The sequence below is a fragment of the Amphiura filiformis genome, chromosome 6 (genome assembly GCF_039555335.1).
Source record: "Amphiura filiformis chromosome 6, Afil_fr2py, whole genome shotgun sequence".
NCBI lineage: Eukaryota > Metazoa > Echinodermata > Ophiuroidea > Amphilepidida > Amphiuridae > Amphiura > Amphiura filiformis.
Genome location: NC_092633.1, coordinates 63,263,916 through 63,284,568, shown reverse-complemented (window position 1 = coordinate 63,284,568; position 20,653 = coordinate 63,263,916). Strand labels below are relative to the sequence as shown.

At 43.0% G+C, this 20,653-nt stretch overlaps 1 long non-coding RNA gene across 1 annotated transcript; it reads left to right on the top strand.

The window, feature by feature from the left end:
• The first annotated feature begins 987 nt into the window (after positions 1-987).
• LOC140155795 (uncharacterized) lies at positions 988-4,636 on the top strand. The gene is made up of 2 exons (XR_011859428.1): positions 988-1,170; positions 1,815-4,636. It is a non-coding gene; the product is annotated as an uncharacterized lncRNA (long non-coding RNA).
• Positions 4,637-20,653: the final 16,017 nt, after the last annotated feature.

The window sequence follows — 20,653 nt, the reverse complement described above, 5'->3', positions numbered from 1 at the left end:
AGCTATTAAACCAAGATCGGATCTTCTCTGGCTGTGCACATGTGTCTGTTTTATATGTGCGATATAGCAATGAGCTGCTATAATACAGCTTCAGTTGGGTAACCGATTATAAAGGAAACGCAAGGAAACAATGGTAGTGGACCTTTGTTCACGAAATGAGACAATGACCTGCTTTTTGTTAACCAGCATTCTTGAAAATGAGCAACATAATGATTGTTGACTTAACACGGTTTGGAAATAATTTCTTCATATTTTTGGTGTTATCTGTCGTTTACATATCCTTCCTAAAACACAAAAGTGCGACCCTTTGTCAATCACCTACATTACCCAATTTCGGCATACTATATAAGAAACTCATCATGATGATTGCCAGAAAATAGTTTAAATGTAGCTTGTACCGGTTTTTTGTGGCATCCTTCAGAAGTGAGCGGTCCGATACCAATATTTTCGGTCAAATCTCCATTCAATTAACACGGGGAGTTGGCTAGCTATGCCTTGCCCTCACTCATATTTTACAAAAGTGCGACTATTTCTGAACATCTAACCTAGCTGTAATTTTAGGTCATGTTAGAGAAATATATTTGCTAGAAGTTTGGAGAATAAGTTAAATATTGGCTGGTTATTTTTCACACAGTGATGTTAACTAGGCAAGTGCCCATTCTTCCAACATACATCATTTGTAGAGGTCACGCGTCAATGGTGAGAGCACTGTGTATTGTGTATAGGAAAACGGACTGTAACTGCAGTATGTAGCTTTAGGACTATCGGTGGTAGATACTTGAGTACATTGTACGCGATACTTTTAAGCTGCCAAAATACGTTTTTCTTATATAAGGAGTGACTTGAGACATTATCATTATTGTCCCATTGTCTTATATTGACTTTGGCCATGTTGAATCAACGTAATTTTGCTTTCTTATGTGAGGTGTGTGGTTATTATCCTGTATATTTTGACGGAAATTAATACTTTGTACATTATCAAGGCTATAAATCAATTAATGTTGCCGTGTTCTTTGATCATTTCAGGAAAAGTGTTGTGGGTTTGACCGACCCAATGACTGGTTTCAGTATGCAGGTAAAACATTCGGAGTGGGAGACACACCAGACAGTTGTTGCAAAATCTATCAAGTAGGCTGCGGAAGATCAGGAAACGATTATAGATTTAAAGAGGTGGGTATCAGCTATTTCCCGTTACTTTCAGAACACATTTACGGAATACATACAAAACCAAACAAAAACTGACTCTACGGCATTCACCGTGTGAATTTGTGGAACTCTTTATCTGCTCTGTATATTCCTGGACGTTAGCCGTACCTCGCCATATCATAATTGAGAGATTAAGATTTACACCATTTTCGTGATTACGCCCGTAAAACATTGTGAAGTGATTTTTAAAATTAATAGTGAGACGCGGCGTCGGGCGCGGCAAAAAGGCGTAACAAATCGCAACCTTTCTCAGAAGCTTTCAGAAAGTTCTCGCCCATAATCTCTTTTTATCATGTTTGTGGTTAGTTGTATTTTCCTGTTTTTGGGAGTATTCCGTCAATAAATATTTTTCAAAATATACTTTCAAAATGTTGTTTTTGATAACATAATTCGGAATCTCCCCATGAGTAATACTTTTGGTATTCAATTGATGATATTTATCCAAAGAGTTCGTATCCTTTTCAATGGCATGAAGATTTGGTCACGTTAACTGGTCTTGGTATGTCATGCCCATGGGTCACGTGGGTATTTATAAATATATATTTATAAATATAGTCGAAGGTAGCTGTTGATTAACACCTTTCTCTATGTTATTTTTTCATCTGCAGGGTTGTGGTGACGCCATAATGGATACCGTAAACCATGGCCTTCAAGTAATTGGTTCCGTTTGCGTGGGTTTCGTCTTCCTTCAGGTCATCCTCATTGTCTATATTCTCATTTTATACTACTTACTAAGATTTGGAGTTAAACAAAGGTGCTGTTCGGCTGGTGTCTACGATACGGACTGATAACATTTTGATGATTATGTGTATTATACTAATATTCTGACTTCGGTCCCAGTACTGATTTAAATGGGAAATCACAGCATATGTATACACTACTCAAAACATTAAATGATCATACTTATTTATTGACGATTTTCAAAAGCAGACTTGACACTGTAATCATTTGAGTATCATTTCTGCACACTTGTACTACCGAGTACTGAAGTCCCATATCACTGAAACACCTTGGTCAGCAATACGAGAGCAGACAAAGAAAGTCAGTTTTTGATCTTTTAATTTTTGGAGTAGTGTAGTTTATAATGTCACGCTAGTTTTCTTGAGAGATTTAAATGACATGGTCAATGAAATGGAAGGGTTGTACGACCAAAGGTACAGGGAATCAGTGCGATCTATTACGTGACGCGGCCTTTGTAGTTGGAATTGATATCGTAACGTTTGCGAAAAGAACGGAGTTCTATATGACCGATCTGAAAGAGGATAGCGGTAATTATGGACACGAATAATAACATGCAGTGCCTTGCATTGCTTAACAAAACACACTTTAGTTTTGTCTAAACTAAAGGGAATAAAAGACCACTATGATCAAACACCTGATTTTACTATAATTCGAAACAAAAATCATAATTAAATAAGCGAGTTGTGGCTACTCGTTTCGGCAATGACGTAATAATTGACCGGCCGTTATAAACAAGTACAGTTTTCATGGTTTTCGTATGATAATTCTTTATTGGTAAATCAAAACTACATGAACTAGAATGTTTTTTTACAAAGGGCAACAATGCCTAGCAACTGTTATGTTATTCATACACCATATCTGTTGCCAGTGAATCACTGTGACTGGACTATTATGATTCTCACTGGTTATTATCCATTAAAATGCATTGCCAATGTTTTTTTAAATTTTTTATTGTATACAAATGGTTAGATAGAAATGTGACCAAATGTATATTAATACCTTTTGCTACCTTACCCAACGACAAAGGTACATACAACATAGCTACACCAATGTTGCTACGATTGCTTTACTTACAAAGCACTACACAGAATAAGTACTTAAGACTGTCCCTGTTTCAACTAATGTCCCTAGTAACATATACGTTTACGAAACTGGGCCAGTTTTGCGAAACTCGGTCGTCATGCATGAAAAGATTTTTTTTTAATTTTAATACTTACATCGTGTGATTACTGATCATGGCCATTGCGTATACGATTGTCGTACGTTTACTACGAGTTTCGAGAACCTGGCTCAGCTGGAAGCTACTTGAATTGCCAATAAGAACAACATTATTTATTGTGTTAGTCATTCTACAAATTAAAACACAAACAAACAGTTAGTTCTATTCGAATTGGTCATGCATGAATAGATTGTTAATCTTATTGTAATACGCACATCGCGTGATTGCGTAAAAGCATACTACCGAGTTTCGCGAATCGGGCGCAGATGGAAGCTACGAGACTACTTTCTGTTCCAACACCACTGACACCTCATACATATTATCCTGGGTAGGATTAAGCAAATGTTCACTGGAGGATCGTGGAAACTACCACTGCATCACTGTTATATTGCTTTTCCAAGTAAAATGCTAAAACCATTTCAATGTATTCAAAGGTCCAGGATAATTAATGAGATGTCACTGGAGCTGGAAGAGATAAAAAGTTACTATATAACCTATAAATTAAAACACAAACGAAATGTTAGTTCTTTTCAAATTTTTTAAAGGACGCTTTTTATTTTATTTTGAAACTAAACAATGGGATGACTTGGGCCCTGAGCAAGACTACTGTAGTCTTGCTCAGGGCCCAATTGATCTCAGCAGTCAGTGATAATATAACCATTCCGGGTTATCCTACTTAACAATATTTTATTAAACATTTTCAAAAAGAATAAAAATGTTTATAATTATATGTGCAACTCTTGCAAGTCTCTATAATGATCTCGTTTAAATCAAAACTAGCCATGCACTTATTTTATATTATAACCAATGAAATTTTTAAGAATGTACATTTTTAACAAAGGTGTATTATATTTCTATGTACAATGAATTTGTAAATATAATTTTTATATAATGAACATTATACAAAGGTCTGAAAACAATTTTAAAAAGATATACATTATAGACTTATGTTCTGTATTGTCTGTATAATAGTAAATTAGTAGCTGCATTCATCTCAAAAACTGACCGATTGTTTCCGGAATATCAACAATTGAAAGTTTTGATGCGCATATTACATGTCTGATCTTGGTTTGATTTTGACATTTTTGTGAAGAGTGGTATGTGCATCTTACTGAAAATGACACTAAAATTGAATAAATATGTTACTATAGGCAGAGCGATTCTTAATCGTTATAATAATTATATTGCTATAAACAAAATACTCAAGAGGTGTACGAAGTCCAAGCACTACTTTGTGTTTCAAAGACTTTACAATATTAATCTTTTCTTCAGGCCCTTGTCACTTGGGGGGAAATATCCAGGCTGGATTAAATTAACAAAAGTGCATAAAATTACCCACGATTTTCAGCACTTATGCGAATAGATTATAAATTTACAACAATGTCTTAACTTTATCCGAATTGTATCAAGTTTGCTTAAAGTTTACGCAACTTACTATTGCAAGTTTTTGCTATTTCCACAATCATATAACACTCCGTATCCACGTCTTATCTAATCTTCGTTATTGTAAATCATGTACACAGGAAGTGTGACCCAATATTCTTGAAGAGGTTCATTAGGTTTGTGAAAACTCATAATAAACATTTCATCTTGTTAAAACCAATTATGTTTTACTAACCTGACAGTTTCGACCATCTTGGGCGATGGCCATCTTCTGTACACCAACAGAGGGCGAACCAGCACCCAGAAGTGGATCATAGACGTGACTAAGATAATGGCCCCCTCGTCTCTGTCGGTGTACAGAAGTTGGATCAGATAAAAACATCACTCTGAAGATGGCCATTGCCCAAGATGGTCGAAACTGTCTGGTCAGTAAAACATTATTGGTTTGATGGAATGTATATTATAAGTGTGACCCAAGTAAATACATGTAAGCATTACTGAGCAAGATGAACATACTTTTATATAAAAAAATTGTATATAAATCAAGTTTAATGCTGCAATGTAGTCAAGAGTCAAGATATATCTGTGCTTAACTTTTATATTGCGCTAAGATAATATGCCTACTGCGCCAAAACAAAAACATGGGCTATGTCTCAACTCTCAAGGCACCCGGACCCTGCGTTTGATTTTTGGTGCGCGGTCAATTTTGTAAAATCGTAAAATTGATTTCCTGCCCGTTTTTCTTCAAAACTTCGAGAAAAATAATCCTCTGGAACTATAGTCGCAACTCCCAAGACTTGTTTTGTTTTCTTGTAGTTCAGCATCACCAATTGCTATTTATCGTAGCATCGAAAACAAAAACCCGCATTTTGTTGTATGATCCCTTCACCTTGTACACAAGGAGAATAGGCGCTAGGCCTATACTCGTATACTACAACATAACGTTGTTAGAAAACGAATACATGCAGGGTGTCACGAAAAAGGGGTCCGACGAATGCTGTGATATTTCAAAATGTGCTTTCACCAATCATCAAAATGTTTACGAATGTAAAAGCCGAATCGTTTGGCTGTCATTAGCAACACTCAATGACTCAATTTGTCTAATTTTCTCAAAAATCAAACCCCTTAGGCATGTATCTTAGAGTAAATTTTATGAGAATTTCAAAAGTAGGTTTTACAGTTCTTGAGTTATACGAACAAATATCGAAAAATGTATATTATCTGTATTTTGACCAATAACTCAAGAACTAACAGACCCGTCTAAATTTGAATGTCATTTTTTAAATTATCAGAAAATTTGCTTTACAACATAGATCACTTGTTCCAAAATAATGCTGATTTTATTATTGCAAATTATGTCCAGTAACCATTTTTACATTCGAGATCATGGTAATGAAAATTTTAAGATATCATTACATTTGTTGGGTCCGTCCGCTTTTTGGGACACCCTGTATATAATAAGACAATGAATAGTGGAAAAATGTTGTTAGAAAAATCCACAACAATGTCCCTCTCAGTCTTGTCATTAGGATTACAATTTTGCAAGTACATTTTCAACTGTTATGTATTACGCAAGAAATCCACTTGCATTTCATTGTTGGATGTATTATATGGTGATCTGGGATAAAATTATGATTTTATAAACAACAAAGCTGTTTGATAATAAAATATATGATTTTAACATGAAATTGATTGGTGTCAATTTTGTTTGTTTGTTTACCCAGGTTGGTTCGTGAGGGACACATGCTAATCCATGGGAAATCCATGGACCATTCCAAGCTCATACAATAAAATGCCTGGATAGCCAGTGTAGGCTAATAATATTGTTTCCGCGAAGTAAAGCAAACAATCATCACGGAACGATACTGGCTATAGGCTAAGTTTCATATGTATTTAGCTAAAGGTGATAAGACATACATTAATCACTGGAATTATGAGTCCATTCAGTGGAAGCACCTGGATGATCTCCCACCCCTAAGAAGATCATCACTCGGTCATATAGGTCAAGGTCTTCATCGCTGCTTTATGAGATTCAGGGAGAGTCTTGATTACAGATCATTTGCCAAATAAAAGTATAATAATAGGCACATATCATACAATTTTGATAGCAAAATTGAGGCAAGCCATCAAGTGAAGAAGGTTGTTGGTAGGAATGGGTCTGTTCTCGGATTGTGTCCTTTGCATTATTCTTAGTTTGTCAAGCTGCCATTCACGACAGAGAGGTCAGATAAGATAACTAAAACAACCATATTGTGGTCTAGGCGGAGCATGGCCCCCAGTAAGGTAAACATATTTTAGAATTTTAAGTCCTACCTTCAAAATATCAGGTTTGAGGGTGATCAATGCTGGTGAGCCTTCACTGAAGAATGGCTCATGGAGCAATCGGAAGACTTCCATTCAGAAGACATAGAATGTTTCAAGGAAAATTGAGATGGGTGCATTAAGGTATACAATGACCATGTTCTAAAGTGAGATAGAAATAATTTGGCTAGTACTCTTTCAAGTACCTTGTTCTACGTGTTCTACGAACTTATTGACCGCCCCTCATGCTGACCTTAAAATGTCTCGACAAATCTTTAAAATCCTATTATGCAATAATAGGGCATATAATTATGTGCGCGGTATGTGTATGTGAGGATTGTTTATTCGTAGGAACCTGAAACTGGAAAAAACACACTGATGGCTTAGTTGTAATACACTAATGAATAAAGAAGATGTAATGAATTAAAAATAAATGTAATAAAATAAATTTAACAGATGCTCCCAAAACGTATGTGAAGAAATACAACAATAATATGTGAACAAACTAACATACTTAGGAACAATTGAGATGATAACGTTTGCTCCAATCTCGGTCCTGTAAATTGCTACACTGATTTTTATTCTTTTATCTTAACTTTGATATTAATGATATGAGCTAAATTTCATTTTTGGACCAAATGAATCATTCAAATTGTATGCTAAGATATTAATAGGGTGTATAGTAACTATGGTAATTGTAATATACATGCGTGTAGCAACATTACCATGATAACACTGTGTATACCATACCCATCATAATGCCTCATCCTTTCTTGATCGAGACGATAACAATGTTTATTTTTAATGGTATAATGGTGATGAGGGCCATAACTGTCAGATAATATTGGTGATAATGTGTATGCGCCATATGGTAACTACAAACGTATAAACCTAACCTCGTTCAGTACTGGCAAGTGATAATTTCAAAAGAAGTTCATTCTACCCGTAATTGAATTCCTCTTTCAAAAAAAAACCCAAAACGAACAAAAAACATAGCAATAATTGCCTACCATGGGACTTTGCGATTCGCACGAGAATTGAACAAAACACATTGCTTGTTTTCCTTTCCTACATTAAGTGATTTGCTGATGAATTGCAAGAAACCTTTTAAAATTCAAACACAAAGTTCCTGCTTTCAATATATAGAAAATACCATATTGTGGGTACTGGGTGTCATCGACCGGCCGAACAGGAATCATTCAATACACTACGCACCCTCTACTTACCTCCCACGACCTGATCTATGCACAAAACGAAGTTTGGGACCACAAGAAACCCCCTGTACCACAGAAAAGGTTTTGGCACCCCCGGGAGAACGGGGATGACAACGCCCAGGTGTTGGTATCGCCCAACACTAACGAGATATCGCCCTCACCAATTCGTTTCTTGCGACCAACAAGGACGTGTTTACGAAGAGCTCCAGTTTCTGTTGAGAAATATCGTAGCAGCGTGAGGCTTATTTCCGAGTAACGGTTACGCAAGTATCAGTTATCACTTCGGTGGTATTTTCTGTAACTTTAGCAAGATTTTTTCCCATTTGTGATGTTTTTTTCTTGCTAGTTTCTCGTAGTCTCTGTGGCCGACGTGAGACCGCCCAAGTAAAATAATCATAGGTTCTCACTCGGCTCCCCCCTGGTAATTCCACAGGGAGGTCGCCGGGATTATTTCTTGGCGATTTCCCCTTCTGTCCCGGCTACTTTGGCTTTCGTAGTCGGTGTTTTGACTCATTTTTCTTCGCACATGCAGTAAGCTTAAAATTCGCGTTTTTTCGCTTAATAGTGCGGGGCATATGTCAAAACTGTTCTCATACGCACCTTTCAGTAGTAGGGGATCTCGTGTTCACTTTTTTTGGATCCCGTGCGCTTTCTCATGTTTTGGGTTCTCTGGTGGTTGAGGAGGGGGTCCTCCCCATTGCAGGTTGGCCCTCTTGCTTATCCCTCTCCTCTTACGCCGGGGTTCCTTCCCTTCAGTCTCTTCGGAGACGAGAGGGAGTTTACATGTTTTCTTATCCTTTCTCCATTGCAGGTAGCTCCAGGAGACCAGGTATGAGAGAGACGGTCTCCCTCTCTCACTCTGTTGCTGGGTGGCTCGTACCCTCACGGCTCCCTGAGCGCTACGGCGTCCGGGTCGATAGCCGTAGGTGAGTGTACAGCCCCGCACCCCTGAGCAATGGCCTGGCTCGCGCCCGAGCGGCCACTCCTCGACTGCACCTGTTGCGGTCGGGTTGAGTGCCCCGGGCGTGGGCGCTACTCAGGCGTCCTCCCTGAGCGCTACGGCGTCCGGGTCGAGTGCCGTCTGTGGGTGTGCAGCCCCGGCACCCCTGAGTAATGGCCTGGCTCGCGCCCGAGCGGCCACTCCTCGACTGCACCTGTTGCGGTCGGGTCGAGTGACCCGGGCGTGGGCGCTGCTCAGGCGTCCTCCCCGTGTGCGGTCGACCTCAATGGTTCCATGGCTCGACCGTCGGAAGGCCTCCCGTCCGTCCAGGACGGTAGAGCGACCTCCGGTGGCAGCTACGGTCCACCGGTCAGCCGCTCGGATTCCTTACGCTCGGCTCCTGGCCAGAGCGGGGGTCAGCCGCTCGGATTCCTTACGCTCGGCTCCTGGCCAGAGCGGGTATCGGGATCTCTCCTCTGTCCTAGCTGCTCCCCCGATGGTTGAGCATTCGAGATCCCAGAGCAGTCAGTGCTCGGCATCTCAGGCTGAGGCCCTGTCAACACTCATCTCATCGCTTCCGGACCCGTCAGCGTTATACCGCATGAACCAACTTATTGGTTTGTTAGGCAAAGATCCCGGTCAGGTGCCCTCGGCGGTAACCCGACCAGTGGGTCCAGGTTTGCCATCAACGGGCCCGGATCCGCAGTCAGATGCGATTAGCATAGATGCTAGCTATGATGAGCTTTCAGGATGGTTCTCAGACAGAGGTAGAGTCTTCTCGGGATTTTTCGACTCCCCCAGGACAGACAGAGAGGTTCTGATATCCCCGTTGGAGTTCATCGCAACCCTGTCAGTCACTCAGCGTCCTTCTCGGTCTCTCTCGGAGCTTCCCAGCAACCCTACTCGGTCGGTAACCCCTTGCAGAGCCAAGCACCTTGGCCAGACACGTTCACCGTGGTCGACCAGCAGGGTCGATCCTACTCTCTCTCTCGCGTTTGATCTCAGGCCCCTCGTCGTTTCCTCCGCCGGCGAGTATGACCCGGTCCTTCCTTCCATCAGGCTCGCAGGCTCAGATCCCACATCTTCCCCCAAGCTTAGCTGGCTACGCGTTCGCTGCAGAAACTCAAGCTTTCTCCTTACATTCGACCGCAGAGCGGTCGGGCCGCCTCGGTCCTGAGCGTGGCCCCACTCAGGAGCCAACTCGGTGGGGAGGGTTCCTCAGCCCGATCCGGCTCCACCTGTACGGTACCAGTGGAGTTATGATCAGTGTCGAGGCTGGGGATCCTTACTCATTCCCAGCACCGACTCAGGACTCCGAGGAGGACCAGTTGCGGTAGAGGCTCCTTACGCCTACGTCTCGGCTCCTTTTCTCGCAGCCGTCTTATCGGACGCTAAGATGCGATTGGAGTTTGAGACGCCCCCGCAACTGGCTTCCGACTTAGGGTATGCGGCAAAGCCAACTAAGCCATAAACCCCCAGTCAATGCCCGTCATCTCCTTATCACGTGACATCAAAGCACTCACCACGTCCGTACAGGATCAGGGTGAGGTAGACCGCCTCCCGTGGCTGGCACGGGCGTTCCCCCACGTTACAGAGGATGTGGCGTTCTTAGAAACCCCCCTCTGTCCGGAGGCGGCCTATCACCAGATGGAGCGGGATAAGGGGACCAAGTGTCGCCCAGAGAGCTCCCTCCCCTCAGGAGTTGAGGGAGCCCCCAGGCAGGCTGGACCAAAGGCACCCCACATGGTGCCTCCCTGGGATAGGGCCCGGGATGAGGAACTACGGTCACTGGCGTCTCTCGCCAGGGACGGGCTCCGCATTTCCAATGTCCAACAGCTCGCCAGCGCTCATCTAGCACGGAGCTTGCTGGACAAGGAAATGTCCTTGTCTCCTGAGGCGACACTGAGGGCAGTCCATGTGTTGGCAGACCTCAATCATCTCTCGGCAGAGCACTTCGCTCGTATCTCGATCCGTTCTGTCTTGGCGCGCCGAGCCTTGGTTGTCCATGCGCTCAACTTTTCTGACAAAGAGAGCTGAGGTCTGCTCCGTTTGGTACCGATCTATTCGGCGGGGCCTTACCCAGGCTGGCCGAGGATGAGCGTACCAAACGGAAGGCGGCTAAGGAGGCCAGCCAACCAAAGGCATCGGCCACATTAGCGCCCCAGCAGTTTCGGCCCAAAATTCTGACAGCCAACCCGACCTATATCCAGGTGCCTCAACAGCAGCAGCTGGTTACTCATACCCTCACGGCGGCTCCCTGAGCGCTACGGCGTCCGGGTCGAGTGCCGTAGGTGGGTGTGCAGCCCCGGCACCCCATGAGCAATGGGCTGGATCGCGCCCGAGCGGCTACTCCTCGACGGCACCTGTTGCGGTCGGGTTGAGTGCCCCGGGCGTAGGCGCTGCTCAGGTGTCCTCCCTGTGTGCGGTCGACCTCAATGGTTCCACGGCTCGACCGTCGGAAGGCTTCCCGTCCGTCCAGGACGGTAGAGCGACCCCCGACGGCAGCCATGGTCCACCGGTCAACCGCTCGGATCCCTTACGCTCGGCAAGCAAGGGAGGGCGAGGCAAGAGTGACGGTGCCGGTCGTGACGACCCATCCGCCTATGGCGGACGTGGTCGGGGACGCCGGTTCTGACTCCCTTCCGGGACCCGACCGTCCACTCCCAGTGGGCGGTCGTCTCCTGGCATTGCCAGGGCTTGGCGAGGGTGACCTCAGACCGATGGGTCCTAGATACAGTGTCCCTAGGCTACCAGATCGAGTTCACCTTCCGCCCCCCTCGGTTCCGGGGGGTTCGAGTCACCCCGTCTCCGCTGGACCCCTTACAGAGGGAGGCTTTGGTGGAGGAGATCGAAGCTCTCCTAACAAAAAGAGCCATCAGACCTCTTCCCAGGGCCTTCCTTTCAGGCCACTACTCCACGTTCTTCCTTACCACAAAGAAATCCGGAGAGTGGTGCCCAATCCTCAACTTGAAGCCCCTGAATGCCTACATCAAGGCCCCGCGTTTCCGGGTGGAGATGCTGCGGGCGGTGTTATCTGTCCTTCAGCCAGGCTGGTGGGTAGTCATCCTAGATCTGATAGATGCATACCTCCACGTACCAATCTGCGAGTCAGACCAGAAATGGCTTCGCTTCGTGTTCGACGGTACCGCCTTTCAGTTCCGGGTCCTCCCTTTGACCTCTCCACGGCCCCGGACATTCACTCGACTGGTCAAGTCGGTGGCAGAGTTTCTCCGGAGGAAGGGGATCACGATCTTCGTCTACCTAGACGACTGGTTGTTGGTAGCCCCATCTCCGCAGTGTCTGCGCCAGGATGTTCGGGGGTGTGCAGGCTGGTCGAGTCACTGGGGTTTATCATAAACCACCAGAAGTCTTCTCCCCATCCAAGTCGCCTCAGTTCCTGGGGGCGACTATGGACTTCGCCAGGGGCCGGGTTTCTCCTATAGGCTCGAGGATCGCCGACGTTCGGCTCTGCACTCTGCAGATTAGGCAGGCAGCATCGGTCCAGGCTCGGTCGTGGCTTCGCCTTCTAGGGCTGATGGCCAGCCTTATAGATCTGGTTCCAGGCTGCCGGCTACGCACGAGGAAGATACAGGTGTACTTCCTCGGGGGGTATCGAACGTGGCACCATCCTTTGAGCCTCCGGACTCCGGTCCCTCGGCATCTCCTCCCCTGCCTTTCCTGGTGGATAGGTCAGCCAAGTGTTCAGTTAGGCGTTCCATTCCCGAAACCCCGTCCTTCCCACGTCTTTACCACGGATGCATCCAAGTCAGGATGGGGAGCCCACTTTCAGGGCATCAGGCTCTCCGGGCGGTGTTCGAGGACTCAAGCTCGGAGACACATCAATCTCCTCGAGCTGTGGGCCATTTTCCTCGCCCATTTTCACGGCCTGTTCATCCTGGTCAGATGCGACAGCATGACAGTTGTGTCCTACATCAACAGGGTGGAAGGCACCAGAAGTCTCAGCATTTGCATGGAGACGGTGTCCCTCATCCTGTGGTGTCAACGGAGGGATATTTCCCTCCGTGCGGAGCACCTGGCCGGGGTAGACACCACCCTGGCCGATTCACTGTCCCGAGGGGGCCTCCAGTCCTCCACGCGCCTAGCCCAGAGGGGAGCGTCAGAAGATTGGCATCTTCATCCAGCAGTCTGCCGTTCCATCTTCCAGATCGCCCGCATGTCGACCCGTTTGCGTCTCATCGGAACCATCAACTTCCGACCTACTTCTCCTGGGGTCAAGACCCCCAGGCGATAGGCGGAGACGCCATGCGGGAGAGCTGGGAGGGCGTATTCGGTTACGCCTTTCCTCCCATTGCTCTGATTCCTCGGGTGCTGGAGAAGGTAGCCCGCACTGCAGGCTGTTTCCTCCTTCTAATCGCTCCTCTCTGGCCCAAGCAGTGATGGTTCCCCCGCCTCCTGGACCTCCTAGTGGGGGAGCCAGTCAGCCTCCCTCGCCGTAGGGATCTTCTGTCCGTTCCGCCACGCCAGCAGGTCAGATGGAAGTGATCAACAACCTCCATCTCACTGTCTGGCGTATCAGGCGGCGGGATTTTCTGAGTCAGCTGCCACGCTCCCCGCAAAGGCAAGGCGACAGACGACTCGAGAGTCTTACAATTCGCGACTTTGCCGGTTCTACAGGAGGTGGGCCGGTCGAAAAATCGACCCCCATTCTGCCCCTGTAGACTAAGACGCGGACTTCCTTACAGAAGTTTTCCACGGCGGTTGTATGTCTCGGACCGCCCAAGCGTACAGGACGGTCATAGCCACGGTCCATCACGGCTTTGGGGAGGTATGACCATCTCCTCGGGTCCAGCCCTCTCCGCCCTCATTAAGGGCATATTCGCGGAGAGGCCCAGTCCACTCCTGGTTCCGGAGTGGGACCTCCCGTGGGTGTTGCGATATCTAGCTGAGATTTTTGAGCCCTTCGAGAATCTCTCGCTGCAGGACCTGACACTACAGACAGTGTTCTTAGTGGCAGTGGCCTGCGGCCGTCGTTGCTCTGATATTCATGCTCTGTCGATCGACGAGCCCCATCTACGCTTCACCTACGGGGTTTTCTCTATTCTGCCTAGGACCGGATTTTTGGTTAAGAACCAGATCATGTCCTTCTCTACCCCGATGTTCCTCCCTGATCTGGTCCTGGTCGAGGGGCAGGCGGAGAAACCGTCATGCCCCGTTAGGGCCCTTAGATCGTACCTAAAGCGTACCGAGCAGATCAGGGGGAGGGGCATCAGGCAGCTTTGTATCACATCGGCCAGGCCATTTAGGCCGGCCACTAAAAGCACCATTTGCCACTGGGTTGCCTCCGTCATCCGTTGCGCCCATCAAAAACATCATGAACGGATGACGGGTCCCCAGACACTGTCACAGTCAGGTGTCACAACACTCGTTCCCAAGCGGCCTCTTGGGCCTTCCATTCTGGGACGTCCTTAAGGGAGGTGCTCGACGCAGCAGGCTGGAAGAGCCCCACCACCTGCCAGTCGACCTACCTTGAGGACGTCCTCGCAAGTCGTTCAGCTGTAGGTACTTCAGCACTGCTTGCAGGCCGCCAGGGATCGGGTTGAGGACGTTAGGCGAGCCATGGGTTGGGTGGTTTTTTGTTGTGGTTGAGCGGAGTTGGCACTGCGTGCCCTCCTTACCTCTCACGACTTTCTTCCACCTCCTAGCTCTCAGTGGTATTCTGTGCATAGATCAGGTCGTGGGAGGTAAGTAGAGGGTGCGTAGTGTATTCCCCTCTCAGAAGTGAGAGGGACATACACAAGCGCACGATACTTACCTCCCACGACCTGAGCCCTTCCCGCGTTTTATGCGTTCCACCCCTCAAGAAAGTCATACGTTCTCACGTAGAGGGTCGCAAGAAACGTGTGTTGGTGAGGGCGATATCTCGTTAGTGTTGGGCGATACCAACACCTGGGCGTTGTCATCCCCGTTCTCCCGGGGTGCCAAAACCTTTTCTGTGGTACAGGGGTTTCTTGTGGTCCCAAACTTCGTTTTGTGCATAGATCAGGTCGTGGGAGGTAAGTATCGTGCGCTTGTGTATGTCCCTCTCACTTCTGAGAGGGGAATGATGTTGTTGGTACCATCAGTGACCATTGTTGTTTGATATATCTTGTCTTTTTTACGTTAACTTTAGCAATGGGGAACGTGTTTATAGTCAAATCAACTAATTCAACAAACATGCACAATAATTACACACGTTATTTCATCCCTTCTATAGAATCATCCGATTGTCTCACTTAAAAGATTCTATAAAAAGAAATTTTGATCAAAGTTAAGTAAAGTTTGTATCCCTCAGATGCCGTTAAGTATTTTTGTGAACGTTTGTATGGCCCATTTCTTACCCAACGGCATGGATACCCAGATTTACTAATGCAAGAGGGGGAAATGTTCGGAGACAGAAATTAAGCCAAACACCTGATCAGACAAGGATATATGACACAACGTGCTTTCAAAATTCTTATTATAGGACCAGCCGGTGGGGTTGATTTGGATATCTACTCTAGATACATGTATGTCCCTATTCCTCCACCCCGGTAGCTTAAATCCATTCCAATCGTCTCTGTTCCACCTGCACACTTATTAGCTACACTTGCCATGTGAGGAAACAAATCTAATCCCTAAAAAACCTAATAGCCTTTTTCTAACTTATCAACGAAACGTTATAAACATACCCTAATCTGCCGTTCCGTGTGAGAATATAATAAAGACATCTTTCAAAACAAAACAGCAACGAAGGTGCCTTCTAACCTTTGTGGAAACATCCTCCGTCTTAGATTTCAAATCTAGTTGCAAAGATGGTCACCCGGTCAGACACATAACTTCTTTAACGGATCCAATTTTATTTATCCCTTTTGAAGTAAACAAATATATTGTTTGCCAGTTTTTCTCATTTCCTTTGCATCATCTGATCATGGTGTTTTATCTAGGACATTGATTTTTATACGATGAGATTGAACGGAAAGTGACAACTTGAGCCTCCCGGGAAATCAAGCATAAATGCTATATCGCCTAGTCGACTAAATTTTGCATTTGTTTTTCCTCTAAATATTACAAGACATTTTCTGCGCTGTTAATGTATACAATAACAAATGATTCGATCACTGATAAGGATGGCATTTATATGTTTTTATTAAACAACATACCTATGCTGAAAATTGATTTTGTGAAGATATATTTTGTGCTGTTGACGTCTTTATTTTGTCGATAACGACGTTGTCTGAGCTGCAAAGGTATCCAAATAATTTGCCATCAAAAGAACCAATTTATAATTTAAAAAAAAAACTTTTCAAATACCTGTTTTAACTGACAATCTATCTCAATTAATTGTAATTCTTACGTGTATCCACAGGCTAGTCCAAGTCTTTTTATGGATCGTATACTATTGCTATTTGGGCGACATTCACTGATTGAATTTCATTCTGCTCAACCTACGAGCAACTTTTGAACAACATCCTTTAATTCCTTCTTACACAGCAAGAACTATCTAAAAAGTTTGAGTGCCAGATTTAAACCCCGGTATGTTGTTTAAGTCTGTAAGGTTGTATATTAGTATTCTTTGCTGTGTAGGCCTATATCAAACTTTGTTTAAAAAAACCTTATCTGGAGAAAAAATAGCAAACATTAATTGTACTTTACTATCCTAGCCTCATTATAAGAGAGAAAATCTAATCATGTTGTTTTGTTTGTCTTTTCAGTTGACAGGTATAGGTCTTCTTGTAACTGGAATATATATGTACCTGGGGTTCTTGAGTGGGACCTATGCCGTGTTTCTATCTGGTGTTTCGTACCTCTACGTTGCCTATGTTCTCATCGGAGTAGGATTCTTTATTTTTATATCCATCATTGGATGCATAGCTGCTGCAAGAGATAGCGGTTGTTGGTTATTAACGGTGAGTATTTAATATTTAGCCAATTCTACAGTCCCTGAATAGATCTATAGCTATGTACTAATTATAAAAACTCACAAACACACAAACAAATATACCAACAAACAAAGAAACAAACAAAGTTCAAGGCCATAGTGTGCGTATCGACTACAAAAACAGTCAACCTGGTCTCTCTAATACGGTTTTCAGTCCGTATGCGAGTGAATCCATACTCATAATCAGTCTATATGAGACTGAATATACGGCAGTAAATAGCGCCCTCTGTTTTACATTAAATTTGCTGTTGGGCAATATTACATTAAGGTTTCTCTTGGTCAATGTTACTCTTGAAATTAAACATTGGTTTTACAGCCGATTAAACTTATGCAATTTTGCTCATGCAAACTCGCAACATGAATCAAATGCGCGCTGGGAAAATAAGACAAAGCTATTATTTTTTTTAGCCTACAGGGTTGTTCACCCAGAGGTAAAGTTTTACCCTACCGTTCTAACAGTGTAATGTCTAGCTTCTAAACATGACGTTTACAAATTAGTGGCATGAATTTGTTTAATTGCTAGACTTGGTGTTTGGAGAGTAGTTGTTTAATTTCAGATTATTTATAATCGTTTTCCTATATTTTTCCTTCTCAGTTTTACTTTCTCATCGTAGGAGTAATATGCGTGGAAGTGTCTATAATCATCATTGCCTTCGCTGGACTTAACCTGCAAGACGAAGTTCACTCATACATTCAAGAATCAACCCACAAGGAGATGGTTGTGTATAACCATGATGATCATGAAGATTTCACTAAAGCATGGGATACTCTTCAACAAGAGGTAAGCTATAGCTGCTCCCAGCATGCACAGCGGATACGGATGCACATCTCTGCGTAATTATACAGGGCCAGGGGATTCACTTTATCATTACAAATATTATTTGAAGAAGTCAAGGAGCCTTTAGAGTAAATATTCTAGTGTAATGATTGACAGACACAATTTCAATCAATGACTAAAATTTATTTTTGTAACCGATCAAAAAACCAAACGTTTTATATCAATTTTTAATTTAGCCTGAAAGCTATTTCACATAAATTTTCAAAAAAAATCCAGAGACAAAATAAGGCCATGATTATAATGTTGAAATATCTATTGTTGATTTCGAATGAATGATGTCACGAAGTCGCAAATTTTAAAATCAAATTCCAAAAATCAAAACAAAGCATCGCGACGCAGATATTAAGTAACAGTGATGTAGAAATTTAATAGGTGTAACTTTCTGGTGAACTGTTGCAGTGGATTGTGGAATTGCGTAAGCGACAGCATAATAGACATTGTTTGTCGCAAAAAATATATACGACACAAATCTGTTGAAAAAAAGCAAAAACATGTTTAGAATACTAGGGAAGATGTTGTGATTATCACAATCCGTATATAGTACGTGACTAGCAATAACAAATCTCATCTGTTTTGATGTAACAAATCAAGATTAGCCTAGTTCTCAACAAGTGTGCATTAAACTCGGTCTCTCCACATCTATGTCTTAATTTGAATAAATGAAGTCACAGGAAACAGCAGAATAATGATATGTATTAGAGAATTCGTGACTGTAAACACAGATGAAGTTCAAAATATTTTAGATATTCTTCTTTACATGAAAAGGTAATAAACGTTAGTATGCCTAATTGGTTTTAAAATGGGAGAATGGCAGTGGGGTTGTTTCTAGAATATCGTTTAACCCAAATATTGGAACATTATCATGTCAACCTCAAGGAACACGTATTATAACTCCCAGACGTCCAGCGTTGTTTAAGAGAGGATCCCATAGAGTTACTGGAAGCGTCATTCGTTATGTATTTATGTGAAACTGTCATCAATAAAACAGTAACTGCTGATAAAGCTTTCTCTAAAAATATCTTTGAAAATCGTTGCTGCCACTTTAAGCTTTTACCAGGATAATAAGAAACTTTCAATAAAAGCGATGTATATTTTCAAGTACTAGTATATTGTCATCTCATAATTATCATGAGTTGGATTCGTTCATTTCAAGATGGCGCTGTTATAAATGCTAGTAAATCATATGAATAAAAGGTCCCAAGAAAACGGAAGAAACACGCTCGTACTATTGCAGTACACACAATGTGAAATACCATACTTACACCAAATTTAAAGACATCACTTTGCAAATTGTTCTTTTCTTTATATTGGACAAATTCTATCACAATTAATCGGTGAAATATAGTAGTAAGATGTGCATCGTTTTGTACAATTATGCTAAGATTAGATGTCAGATTAGCCGATTTATATTTCATACATGCTCATGACGTCCCAAATGAATTGTTTAAGTACTACTTGTTACCCGTGATAGCTGATGTTAGTAGGTTAATGGCAGGTTTAAAATCAAGACATGAAGGCGATGATACTTCACAGTAAATATTAACGCCTTCCGTGACATGGAAATATTCAACAACTTATCAACATTACAAATAATGTAAAGGAGTGACTTGAGACATAATCATTATTGTCCCCTTGTCTTATATTGACTTTGGCCGTGTTGAATCAACCTAATTTTGCTTTCTTATGTGAAGTCTGTGGTTATTATCCTGTACATTTTGACGGAAATGAATACTTTGTACATTATCAAGGCTATAAATCAATTAATGTTGCCGTGTTCTTTGATCATTTCAGGAAGAGTGTTGTGGGTTCGACCGACCCAATGACTGGTTTCAGTATGCAGGTAAAACATTCGGAGTGGGAGACACACCAGACAGTTGTTGCAAAATCTATCAAGTAGGATGCGGAAGATCAGGAAACGATTATAGATTTAAAGAGGTGGGTATCAGTTATTTTCCGTTACTTTCAGAACACATTTACTGATACTGAATGCATACAAAACCAATCAAAAACTGACTCTACGGCATTCACCGTGTGAATTTGTGGAACTCTTCATCTGCTGTGTATATTCCTGGACGTTAGCCGTACCTCGCCATATCATAATTGAGAGATTAAGATTTACACCATTTTCGTGATTACGCCCGTAAAACATGTGTAACTATATCATAATCAGTTTACTGTGAAGTGATTTTTAAAATTAATAGTGAGACGCGGCGTCGGGCGCGGCAAAAAGGCGTAACAAATCGCAACCTTTCTCAGAAGCTTTCAGAAAGTTCTCGCCCATAATCTCTTTTTATCATGTTTGTGGTTAGTTGTATTTTCCTGTTTTTGAGAGTATTCCGTCGATAAATATTTTTCAAAATATACTTTCAAAATGTTGTTTTTGATAACATAATTCGGAATCTCCCCATGAGTAATAATTTTGGTATTCAATTAATACTTAAGTATTTGATGATATTTATCTAAAGAGTTCGTATCCTTTTCAATGGCATGAAGATTTGGTCACGTTTACTGGTCTTGGTATGTCATGCCCATGGGTCACGTGCGTATTTATAAATATATATTTATCAATATATTCGAAGGTAGCTGTTTATTAACACCTTTCTCTATGTTATTTTTTCATCTGCAGGGTTGTGGTGACGCCATAATGGATACCGTAAACCATGGCCTTCAAGTAATTGGTTCCGTTTGCGTGGGTTTCGTCTTCCTTCAGGTCATCCTCATTGTCTATATTCTCATTTTATACTACTTACTAAGATTTGGAGTTAAGCAAATGTGCTGTTCGGCTGGTGTCTACGATACGGACTGATAACATTTTGATGATGTGTACTATACTAATATTCTGACTTCGATCCCAGTACTGATTTAAATGGGAAATCACAGCATATGTATACAC